This window comes from Hordeum vulgare, chromosome 7H, assembly GCF_904849725.1.
Source record: "Hordeum vulgare subsp. vulgare chromosome 7H, MorexV3_pseudomolecules_assembly, whole genome shotgun sequence".
Lineage (NCBI taxonomy): Eukaryota > Viridiplantae > Streptophyta > Magnoliopsida > Poales > Poaceae > Hordeum > Hordeum vulgare.
Genome location: NC_058524.1, coordinates 178,386,979 through 178,398,803, shown reverse-complemented (window position 1 = coordinate 178,398,803; position 11,825 = coordinate 178,386,979). Strand labels below are relative to the sequence as shown.

Genomic DNA, 11,825 nt, shown 5'->3' with positions numbered 1-11,825 from the left:
GGTACTAGATTGGGAAGGATCGTGATGAGATCGCCGGACGGATCCTGATGAGATCACGAGATGGGCTGTGATTTCGATCACGAAGATGTTCCACTACATCAATGATGTTATATACGCTTCCGCTTAGTGATCTACAAGGGTATGTAGATGCACTCTCCCCTCTCATAGATGGTCATCACCATGGATAGATCTTGTGTGTGCGTAGGAAATTTGTTGTTTCCCATGCGACATTCCCCAACAGTAAGAATTTTAATTCTACTCCTCTTCTCACTCATTTTCTTAGGATCACGAGGGTATTTTGGGACCCTTTGGATGTCGTTGTGATCGGGATTTTATTCCTGGTGCCTCATGTTATCGAGGAATTGAGCTCCACGGGATTCTTGTGACACTCGTTATCGCTTAGTTTTCTTAGTATCTCAGGACGGAGGGTGTTCGAAATTGATTCAATACTAATTGTGTCTAGATGAGTTTGGCGTCATCCAGCACCAGGGAGAGTGTCCAAATGTAATGCCATAGTTGGTATCGTTATGATTACGAGGGTCAGAGGTAGATGAGTTTCCAAGATCTTTGGTTATGTGTTGACGGATGTGATACACTAGACGGGTAGTGTTATTGCTAGGAGTTGAGTGATGGATTTTACTCCTTGTATCCATGGACACGATTGCATAAGTGGAATTTTTTGGAAGTTCTTAGGCGGGAATTCAAGTAGTTACCTAGTATTATCTTCCAACACATGCATGATGTGAGGTTTTGGTTCGACATCTAGTGGATTCATTTGTTCATGATATTTCTTATAGTGGTTCTTGTTGTGTCTTAAAGAGTCCTTGTAGCTTGCTACAACTCGGGGACGCTTCGTTTGTCGTGTACACTACCTTGTACATGATGTCTAGTGTAAGATAGAGCCCGTGCGAACCTTACCACGAAAATATCGGACGAAATCTCTGTTATGTATTTGTTCATGTCTTGTTTTGCAAGCCTCATCCTTTGTTTTGTTGGAGTATGGTAATTTGAGTTGCTTCGATGTCAAGTAGTGATTTCATATCTTTTCTAAGTGGTGTTGCCATATTTCTATGAGCGTGCTAATCATTTTTCTCAATCAATTGTCATGTCAATCCTTTCAACCGGTGTGCTTCTCTTCAAGTGAATTCTATCCTTCTCAATATTTGCAAGTTCCATCCTCATATTTCTTTTGAGAGTTGTCTCATCGGTCCTAAGTTATCTTTGTTTTTCCCATGTCCCGCCCTTTTCTTAAATTATTCAATTATCATCCAAGTGCATTATTTCAGTGTTTCTTCCGCTATCTCTTTGTTCGAATTGTACACGCTGATTCTTAGTGAAGATTCTTAGGAGTTTAGAGTTCATCACTTCTTCACTTTTCGTTTTTGTTCTCTTCTCCGTTGGATTCAATTCAAGCTTTCAGTGTTCATCATATTCTTTTCATCCTTTAAATGATTCTTTTGTTGGGAAATCTTATTCAATTCCCTCTTGTGTTCCATTCCTATCTATTCTATTCGGAGTGCATAAGATATCTCAGAAGACTTTCTTCTCTATTCATATCCTCTTAAATAATTTCAAGGTTATCACCTCATCAAGTTTTCATTTATACTCGTTCAATATCTCTTCTAAGCAATAATTTCAATAGTGTTTTCCTTTTAGTGGGCCCATAACCCATGGGTTCTTCTCCAGGATTATACCTGGCTCTTCTAATCTTCTTCGGAGATCGCTAAATCTTTTCAAGTGTGGTGTAAGTATTGATTACATCAGTCATATTCCTTCTTGAAGATTGCTTTGAATTAATTTTCATATTCGGCTCAACCTTTTCTTATTCATTATTCCGGATTGTCTCAGTAATTCATGGTGGTGTTCTCATCATCGTTCTCAGCTTGGAAGGCGAAGAAGATTTTCTCTTAAATCTAGGTCCCTCCTTTTGAATATTTGTTTCAACTTGATGAATATCTCTCTAATTGTTTTCGATCATGAGAAATTCATTCCATATCTACCCGGTGCATTCAAAGTTGTTTTTATTTCTTGCTCCTTCGAAGGCCGTCATTTCAGAAGATTTCTTTGTTCTCATCTTTCAGCTTTCATTCTCAATTTCTTCTCAATTGTTGTTTCTTTGTCCGTATCTCAATTATTCTGGTGCGTGATTCAAGCTTTCTTTAGGCGGATCATAGTCTCTTCGTTCTCATGTATCTCCATACATTCTTGGTATCCTTATCCATTTGTGAATTCATACCAGCGGCTTGTTCAAGCATTCTCTAATTGAATCATGCTCTCTTTTCCCTCATGTAGCCTAGTGCATTTGTATTATTCTCTTTCATTCTGAATTCTTCCGGTGTTTCTCCCAAAACTTCTTCAAGTTTGTGCTCATATATCTCCTCAATCTTTTGAAGAAGAATAACTGGTATGCTAAATCCATTGCTTGTCATTAATTTCACTGGATGAAGGATAAGCATTACATAATTCTTATTCTTGTTCCCTTGAGGTGATTTCAATTCTTCTTCTAGAGTTGTTCATGATATTCAAATTCTCTATTCTAGTTATTCATGTTTTTTTGCCGGAGTTCCAAGTCTTCTCAAGTATCTCTTCGCGGAGTTCCATCTAAATCTTTGTAGGGTCATAATATTATTCTTTTCATCCTTCATTTCTTTTCTATCATCCTTTCATCCTGGAGGTTCTTCATGGTGGTTCTACAAGGATTTAATTCATTCTCGAAATGTTCTTCAAGATTCTGGTTGTAGGAACTCAAGTATTCTTTGTCTTGCATTCCGAAGAGCAATTCTTCCTCCATTGTACTTTGAGGTGGTGTTATAGCATTTTGATTCATGACGAGTCTTGAAGAAAATTTATTTCAAGAATGAGATAATTAAACCCATCTTTTTCTTCCATTAAGCTATTTTGGTTTTAGATTTCACCTAAAGATTTTCCTAAGGATTGTTGCTATTATGTTCATTATCGTTGATCCAAGTTCTCAATGTATCATCTTGGTGAAACAGGTTCCGCATATCTTGTTTGTCACAAGAAATCTGTGTCTCATTGTGGCTGGTTAGCACCTCATAATTTTGTTATGTTTTCCACAAGCCCACAACAAGTTTTTTCTATTTCTTCTTGATTTGCCAACAAATCCGTTCAATTCTTCTTGGAAGGCTGCTTATCAAATTCAATTGTGGCAAAAGTTGTCATTTTTCTTCTTCGTGATGATCTAGTTTCACTGTTTTATCCCGGAGGTTTTGTGATATTGCTCTCTTCAACCCATCATTTTTTCGTCAAGATCATGTTCTTTTTTCTTCTTCGTGATGATCTAGTTCCTATTGTTTTATCCTTGCTTGTCCGTTTAACCCGGGTGTTGTGCCCTCCTTTCAATTCAATCCATCTTATCAAAGTTTGCTCTCTGACCTACCGAAGTGCTGCCGAAATTTATTTTGAATTCCTGATTATTCCTCATGTCATTCTTCATCTCTTTGCAACCTTCAAGGATCGTTGGTTTCACTCGTTTGTCAAAGAGGAAACTATTTTTTACCTCTTACTTTATTCTTCCCCTTGCCATTTCATTCTTAGATCTAGGGTCGAGATCTCTTGTTAGTGGAAGAGAGTTGTAACAGCCCGGAACCGATGCTCTAGAATATTTGCTTTTATTCCGTTGTCATTGTGTGATTTATTTGGTTGTCGCATTCGTCGTTGCACCATCCTCATCATCCACATTGCATCGGAACTCCGTTCCCGTAATGTTTCAAAACTTGCATTCGTTATTAATTGCCGGTTCTCTCTGTTCTTGCCGTTGACTGTTTCGAGACCAATCACACACGCACGCGCCCGCGACATCATTAAAATATTGTTTTTAAAGGTGTGTATAAAACTCTCTAGGATTAGCTTGAACGTTGGTGTGCGGCCTTATTATCGTGTAGGTAGACCGTCTGCCAAATTTTGTCGCAATCAGAGGTCGTTTGATACCCAAACCGGTAAACCTATAACAATACTATAGCCGGTCAAATCGTCAAACATTTTGTTTTTAAATAAACATGTTGCTCGGCTGCCCATTTTCCCTCTCATCTCCTCCTAGCCTCCCTGCACAGTGCACCGACTTGCTCGCGACCTAGTCTGAAACTCCTCTCGAACTCGAAACATATAGTCTTGACCGTTGGGTCCGGATCAACCCCGTAATACCTAAAACCATTATCGGTTTTTCAATTGGAATCCTTAACCTATTTTTTCAATATATGATACTAAACCTAACCAACTAGCCATATATATAGACCCTAGTCTAAATCACACCAAACCTAGAAACTAGGGCCATGTCCCATCCACCAAATCCCACGGCCGTTGCCACTCTCTCCACCTCGTTATCCCCATCGAGCCAACCACCATCCATCTTTGATCCTCGTGCAGCCAACCACCGAGCACCTCAACCACCTCCTTCATCGCCTTTTCTCCAACCGGCTCGAAGGCCCTTGGTGAGAACCCGTGCCCTATCCAGCGGGTGTGCACTGTATTGTTATCTGACCCCCATGCTTGTTGGCCCACTAGTTGTAGATTCGGCCCACGTATATATTTTTTGCGTGTTGTGAAGTTGTCTATATCCAGCGAATTTCAGAATTACAAAAAATGCATCATTTTGCATTGCTAATAAATATTTAACCGTGCACCGGATTGAAATGGTTTATAAATATTTCAGAGTTTTATGTAGATTAATAATATTCTACTTTCATGCATGTTAACAATGTTCAAACTTGTTGTTTAATTAAATTTTCGTAGATGCGAGGTTGAAATGATTTAATTCATAGCAAAATAACCGTGCATCGGATTAAAAAACTTTATGCATGAAAAATGCTTCGAATTGTGTGTAGTTTCACAATATCCAACTCCCACATGCATTTAAAATGTTTAATTTTCTGTTTCCAATCAATTTGCACAAATACCATGTTAAAACGGTTTGATTGATAACTAATTAACCGTAGCTCCAATTAAAATGATGCACATATGTACCTTGACAAGAAAAATGCGTAGAACAATGTGGTGGCATTTATTTTCTGTTTAACAACTCTCAAATTGTGTCATAGGAAAAGCATTACCGAATTTTAATCTGCATATGGCACTACTAGGAAAAGGCCTACTAATGGCGCACCTATTTTGGCTACTAATGGCACACGATAGGTGCGCCACTAGCATCACGCCATTAGAATTTTTTACTAATGGCGCACCACAGGTGCACCATTAGTATATGGTATACTAATGGCGCACCAGGCAGTGCGCCATTAGTGTAGCTCATGGTGCGCCATTAGTATGCCTCCCAGGTGCGCCATTAGTATGCCTCCCAGGTGCGCCATTAGTATGCCTCCTAGGTGCGCCATTAGTATGTCTCCCATGTGCGCCATTAGTATGCCTCCCAGGTGCGCCATTAGAATGCCTCCTAGGTGCGCCATTATTATGTCTCCCAGGTGCGCCATTACTATGCCTCCCAGGTGCGCCATTAGTATGCCTCCCAGGTGTGCCATTAGTATAGCTCATGGTGCGCCACAAGTTATACTACCAGCTCTAAAAATATTCAATTATTATCCTCACACCCACAAGAAGGTTCAAGATAAACACATATTACACCACAATGAAAATATGTTTATAAACATGCACATACATTGAACGCAAGTTGACAAACAAATTAACCTAGAGGAAGCATAGTTTTGACCATCTTAACAATCATCTAGAACACACAAGTCACAAAAAGATAAGGACTATTGGTTACTATGAGAGACTTCAGATGGTCCATAAAACATAAGTTTGTATCTACATGCACAAAGTGCAAGCTCCAAAACACTCGAAACACCACATGGTCTACAAGACAATAAGGTCCATGATTACAGGTTGGTTGATCCATAAACGCTAGAGAGTCATCACGTCCATGTGCATCAATAGGTTGAGTACCTGAAAACATTTTGCACAAATTTGTCAAGAAAGTGGAACCAGATCAAGTTGTTAAAATCTCATATGCGTATTAAAAATATTCGATCAAAAGATTATCATGATATCATAGTTAACAATATAGTTTCTAACACTAATCACAACGACGACGACATGCTACACTAATTATGCCCCAGCTTGTGTACCACACCTCTGCCGTTTGTAAAACCTGTAAAACCTGAAAACCACTAATTCCAGAAGAAACATCTAGAGTTGAGCGTATTCACGATGTACACATCTTACGCATTTGGAGATAATAAATATGGCAGATAGCTGCTGCGCATATGTAGATTGATGGTTTTCTTCCACCATCGGGAAATATATTCCAGATAGGTACTCCGGCCGTCCCAAAAAATTTGTCTTAAATTTATCTAGAAATGGATGTATCTAAATACTAAAACGTGACTAGATACATTCATATTTAGATAAATTGGAGACAAGAATTTTAGGACGGAGGGAATATATGATAAATTTTACTCGGCAGTGCAAAATGTGTTCTTCAAATTTATATATCAGCGATCAACAAAATCGAGCTGAATACACATAGGAGAATAAACAGAGAAATAACTCTAGAGCAATGATCTCACAATCTCACCTATCAAGATGGACGGCCGAAGCAGAAACGGCCTTCTTGAGATATCGCTTTACAGCTGAACGCCAACCAAAGGGAAAAGAGCCACCATGTGCTTGAGTTGATTAGCAGTTTCAATTAAAAACAAAGAACTTAAATAGAACGGGTATCATCGCATATCGGTCCTTACCCATCCAAATGATCTAGCGAGGTCATTTCCTATCCCAAGTGGAATGATTCCTGTGGGAGGAACTGGTTCACTTTTCGACTTATTAAGTTCTTGGAGACATCCAAGTACTCAACCAACATTGCCATCATCTCCAGCAACTTGCCAGAAAGAACTAGTGCATGGATGTTATGCAAAGTAGTTGGAAAACTGCGACATACATCAACCTGCCACAATAACATGTTGCATGATTTTTCATTTTCCCAAGCCCTTAAGGACCATCAAATTTCATAGAATTGCCCCATATCCATAGTTCTTTATGGCCCTAGCTTCTATCAGTTCTGACCCTTTTGCACCACATAATGACATCAGTGGTCAATCCTCACAAGCCAACCTCCAGTTTCACATGTTGATCCACATCTAACTCGAGTAGAAGCCAGTACTTCCATGTTTATTAATAATCGTCAACATGAAACAATATATCAAGGCTCTGCACATGTCTTCTGTTCAAGAAAATATGAAGCTACAAATTATAGACAGTCTCATTACATTATTGTCACTACTGTCACCTACACAAGCCTCGTCCCTCCTTCCCAACCTAATACCTATCGTCCTAGATCTTTCCTTCACCTCATCACCCTTCTAGAACACTATGGGGAAGCAAGACACGATCCGATGTAGCCTTCACAACAGCCTATGGTGTACGACATTTATTATGCATTTATCATCCAACCATAATGGTCAGATATGAGTCTTCATCTAGACACCCCCTACTCCCCAAACCTCTCCTGGTACCAATTAAGTGCGTAGCTATCAAGATGATTCGACCTTCGCAGAATCGGGTAGAACCGAGAAACACGGGAAACAAAAAGGTTAGTACAATGCCTCAGTAAGTGTTGTATACAATCTTATTCTCCTAGCCACACTCTCGACCTTCATAGTACAACAGTCTTAATGAATAACAGCCTTATTTGTTGTCAAATGAAAGCAAGTTGCAGTATTAACCCTGGTTCATTTTTAGCCAATTCAGGATTGTAGCTGAAAATGGCTACCATCATTGGTAGCAACTGATTTATATTAGTACTACATAGGTCATGAGAAATATGGTAAGCAAAGGGTAGAACAAAACTTTGACAAAAGAAGTGCAACTTGCCTAATGGCTTGAAAAATCCAAAAAGAGTATCAAGTGGAAATAAATCAAATATATTCATCCTAAGCCATTAATGCCTTAGATGAGAGAATGTACTTGGACATGCAAGTTTCTGAAGCAACATATAGCACGGTATAAGCAGAAATATACAGCGGTATAAAAAAGAACAACACAAAACAAATAACAAAAAGAAAAAGCACGTTCGTCGGCTTATATATTGCTAAGGTAATATATTCTCTTGCAACTGTTGACAAAGCTCTTACCATTTTACTTCTAATCTGGTACTGAATTTGCAAGAATGTTTTCAGAAATTAGCTTAATGTTGTCCAGTGATATTTCACCACTGAAGAAAAACTTCTTAGCGTCTTCATTCCCAGTGTAAGCAAGAACCTGCAAAGTAACCGAATCAGAATGTCCAAAATAGAAAGAGCAGACACATTAAAACCAAAGCCAAGTTGCTGCATGTTGTTTCTGTGCAATAAATCGATACATAGAAAACATGAAAAATAAATAAGAGGTATTACTGTGGTCTCTTGTCCAGTAATTCCAAAGTAATTGGCAACACGTTCACCAACTTCCTCATTGTCACGCTCCACAAAAACAAATAAAAGCTGCATTTGAGACACAGACCACATCACTGCTTAGTGAGACTCCACCTCACCAAAAACGCACGAGCCACAAAGGAAATAAGTGATGGCTTGGATTTGAGTATAAAACGTGGAACATGACAGAGGAAAAAGTTCATGAAACACTGGTCCGATCAACAGAACAAAGTACCTTTCCGTTGAATGATTTTGCTGTTTCCTTCAAGATGGGCAGGAATATCGAGGACTCCTTTGCAACAGCGAATAGCAAAATCTGATTTTGAAATTAGGATACAACACATCAGCAAAGGAGTAATAATACATGGGCCGAGAACATGATGAACTGCAGCAGTGGATGACAAGACAATAACCTTCTGAACCTTCATAGCCGAGCAAGCCTTTAGCACATTTGAAGTACCTTTCACAGCATGAGCCAATACTTCTGACTGCATATATGCATTTAAAAAGCGGTGAGAGGAGTACTAGCAATTCTACAGTGTTCAACACTCACAATACCAACAAGAAATGCATCCGGGCAGCTCGCAATTCTAACACTTTTGATAATCTAAACAATGTTAGCACACACAGGTCAAAGCACATAATAATCTACTATTTGCATTGCACTAACCACTCCCAACGCTATAATATGGTGTGCAAGTGTTCTCCAGGAGCTAGTATTGCAAACATATATTACGGCAAGCCTAGCTTTGCAAGCACCAAAAACTGCCACACTATATCTTTATCTAAGTTGGCAAAACAACAAATAGGTGGTGTGCACGCGCAAGGGGCCTCACCTTGGTCTCGAGCTCATGGAACGAGTTGACGAACAGGTCTTCGGCGTCCTCCAACCCATCGAACACACAGTACGACTACGGCGCCGCCACGAACGACGGCACGTCCTCCGGCCCCAGGTCGACGCTCAGCATGCCCCGGAGCGCGCTCCCGTCCACGACCGGCAGGCCGACGCGGCCCGCGTAGACCTCCCCGTAGATGACGTCCATCGCGTAGGGCTGCCATGCCGCCATCGTCGAAGCCGTCGGAGATGGCGGCGATGCGGAAGGGGGGCAAAGGGGGCGGGACGGTGGCGAGGAGGTGGCGCGTGGTGACGAGCCTGGGGCGGAGGCCGTGGTATGCGAGGCGGCGGCCGAGATGCAGCATGGGGTTGAGGTGGCCCTGTGCCTCCGGGAAGGCGAGGAGCAGGACATGTCCGCTGCCGCCGTCTGAACCAGCAAGGTGGGAAACCTAACCTCCCTCTTCGTGCTGGTTCACGGTCCCGATAGGAGCAGAGATTTTTCTTTGGAAAACTACTACTGGCGCACCACCAACAGATGCGCCATTAGTAACACTGGTTACTAATGGCGCACTAGCTGTGGTGCGCCATTAGTAGTTTGCAATATATATATATATATATATATATATATATATATATATATATATATATATATATAGTAGTGGCACACTACCAACAGATGCGCCATTAGTAACCCTGGTTACTAATGGCGCACCAGCTGCTGGTGCGCCATTAGTAGTTTTGCAAAAAAAATAAAAATCAAAAAAATATAATAGTGGCGCACTGAGTGTGTGGTGCGCCGTTAGTGTCCATCACACTAATGGCACACCTGCACATGGTGCGCCACTACTATATAGTAGTGGCGCACTACTTGTGTGGTGCGCCATTAGTGTCTATATCATCTATAGCCCTTTTCCTAGTAGTGTGGGGACTCCCCAGAATTTTTAATCATTGTTCCGGCCTCCTTTAACCTTGCCTAGAATTTTATGTAGTTCCATAATATCTTGTTGCATCCATGATTAACATGTTATGACTGTCATTTGCATACATTTCACATTCATGTCATATCATCTTGTGTTGACCATATCTTTTAGATCGTAACTCCGTTTTAGATGATCTATATATGTAAACCAACCAGAATGACGTGTAGAATCACATGTTCTACTTTACTTTGTTTTTTAATAAATATAAAATGTGTTTATACAGATCTGGACCAATTTGGAAATTAACATATGGAGTCATTTCGAAAAAACTATAAATTGTTACCGATCTCATTTAAAATGCCTAGATAGTGTAGTTTATTTATGCTTCACCTCTTGCCGTGTTTAACAATATTTAATATTGTCGTGTACCTAAACGATAGTGAATTAAATATTTGAATGTGAAGTTTCTTCAATATGCAACTCATTGCATATTGAACTTCACTTAATGTGTGGTATTTATTGTTGTGATTGCCATGCCTTTCATATTAAACCAGACATGCATCATATGTGTTTGTGCATTATATCATGCATATGTTGTGGTCTTTATCATGTTTTGATTGTTGTTTTCGGATTGTTTCTTCTCGATAGAGTTCCGCAAGCATGTCGGAGTGTGGGGATCTGTTCGACTACGTTGGTTCGTCTACTTCACGGATTCGTTCTTCTTCCAAGCGGGGTCACAGGAAAGATGATCATTTCCCTAGGTACGATTACCATCATTGCCATGCTAGTTGTCTCATTTCTTATGCTATGTCTCGGTGCCAACCACCTGTTATTTTCAGCCTCCCAACATTGCCATGAAAAGCCTCTAACCCTCTCCATATCCCAACAAACCCTTGTTTGGCTATGTTACCGCTTGCTCAGCCTTCTGATAGCGTTGCTAGTTGCTGGTGTAGTTGATTCCATATGAAAACATGGGTTCCTTGATATATCACCATATTATTGCTATTAATTTAATGCACCTATATACTTGGTAAAAGGTGGAAGGCTTGTCCTTCTAGCCTGGTGTTTTGTTCCATCTTTACCGCCCTAGTTACTTGTGTACCGGTGTTATGTTCCATAATTGAGCGCTGCTAACATGCTTGGGGTTGTTATGTGGACCCCCTTGACTTCTGTTTTGGGATAAAACTCTTCTCGCAAGGACCAACATTGGTACTACATTTGCCTAATAACTAATAAACTTGCATAGGGACCCGTCGACCCCCGTGGATAATTAATCAACCCCCCCCCCCCGGGCCAGTGCTCCTCATGAGTGTTGGTCCAACCTAGAGCAGCATATTAATGCTACCCGGGGCAACTAGGTGTTTGGCATGGTAACCATCGCTCATCCTCGTGTCCTGAGAACGAGATACGCGGCTCATATCAGAATTGTCGACATGCTGGGCAGCCTTGCTGGATATGTTTTTTCTTTCTCGAACGTCTTGCGCAAGGGATTCCGAGGATAGTTTGGGCTATCTCGAGCTTGAGGTTTTCCACCAGGAATCCAAGGACATCATGGGTTTTCCGTTGTCGAGGTTTCCAACACAGCTTGTGGTATTTTGTGATGGACTAGTTGGAGCATCCCTGCAGAGTTAAATCTTTGTCAGAGTCGTGCCCGTGGTTATGTGGCAACTTGGAAACTTTGTTTAACAC

At 40.6% G+C, this 11,825-nt stretch overlaps 2 long non-coding RNA genes across 2 annotated transcripts; both read right to left on the bottom strand.

Moving 5' to 3' along the window:
* Positions 1–5,653: 5,653 nt before the first annotated feature.
* On the bottom strand, positions 5,654–8,344 carry LOC123408286. Its single transcript, XR_006612724.1, has 4 exons — positions 8,103–8,344; positions 6,714–7,517; positions 6,548–6,602; positions 5,654–5,916 (listed from the first exon to the last, which is right to left on the bottom strand). It is a non-coding gene; the product is annotated as an uncharacterized LOC123408286 (long non-coding RNA).
* Positions 8,345–8,359: 15 nt separating this feature from the next.
* Positions 8,360–9,690, bottom strand: LOC123408287. The gene is made up of 4 exons (XR_006612725.1): positions 9,218–9,690; positions 8,795–8,869; positions 8,617–8,697; positions 8,360–8,450 (listed from the first exon to the last, which is right to left on the bottom strand). It is a non-coding gene; the product is annotated as an uncharacterized LOC123408287 (long non-coding RNA).
* Positions 9,691–11,825: the final 2,135 nt, after the last annotated feature.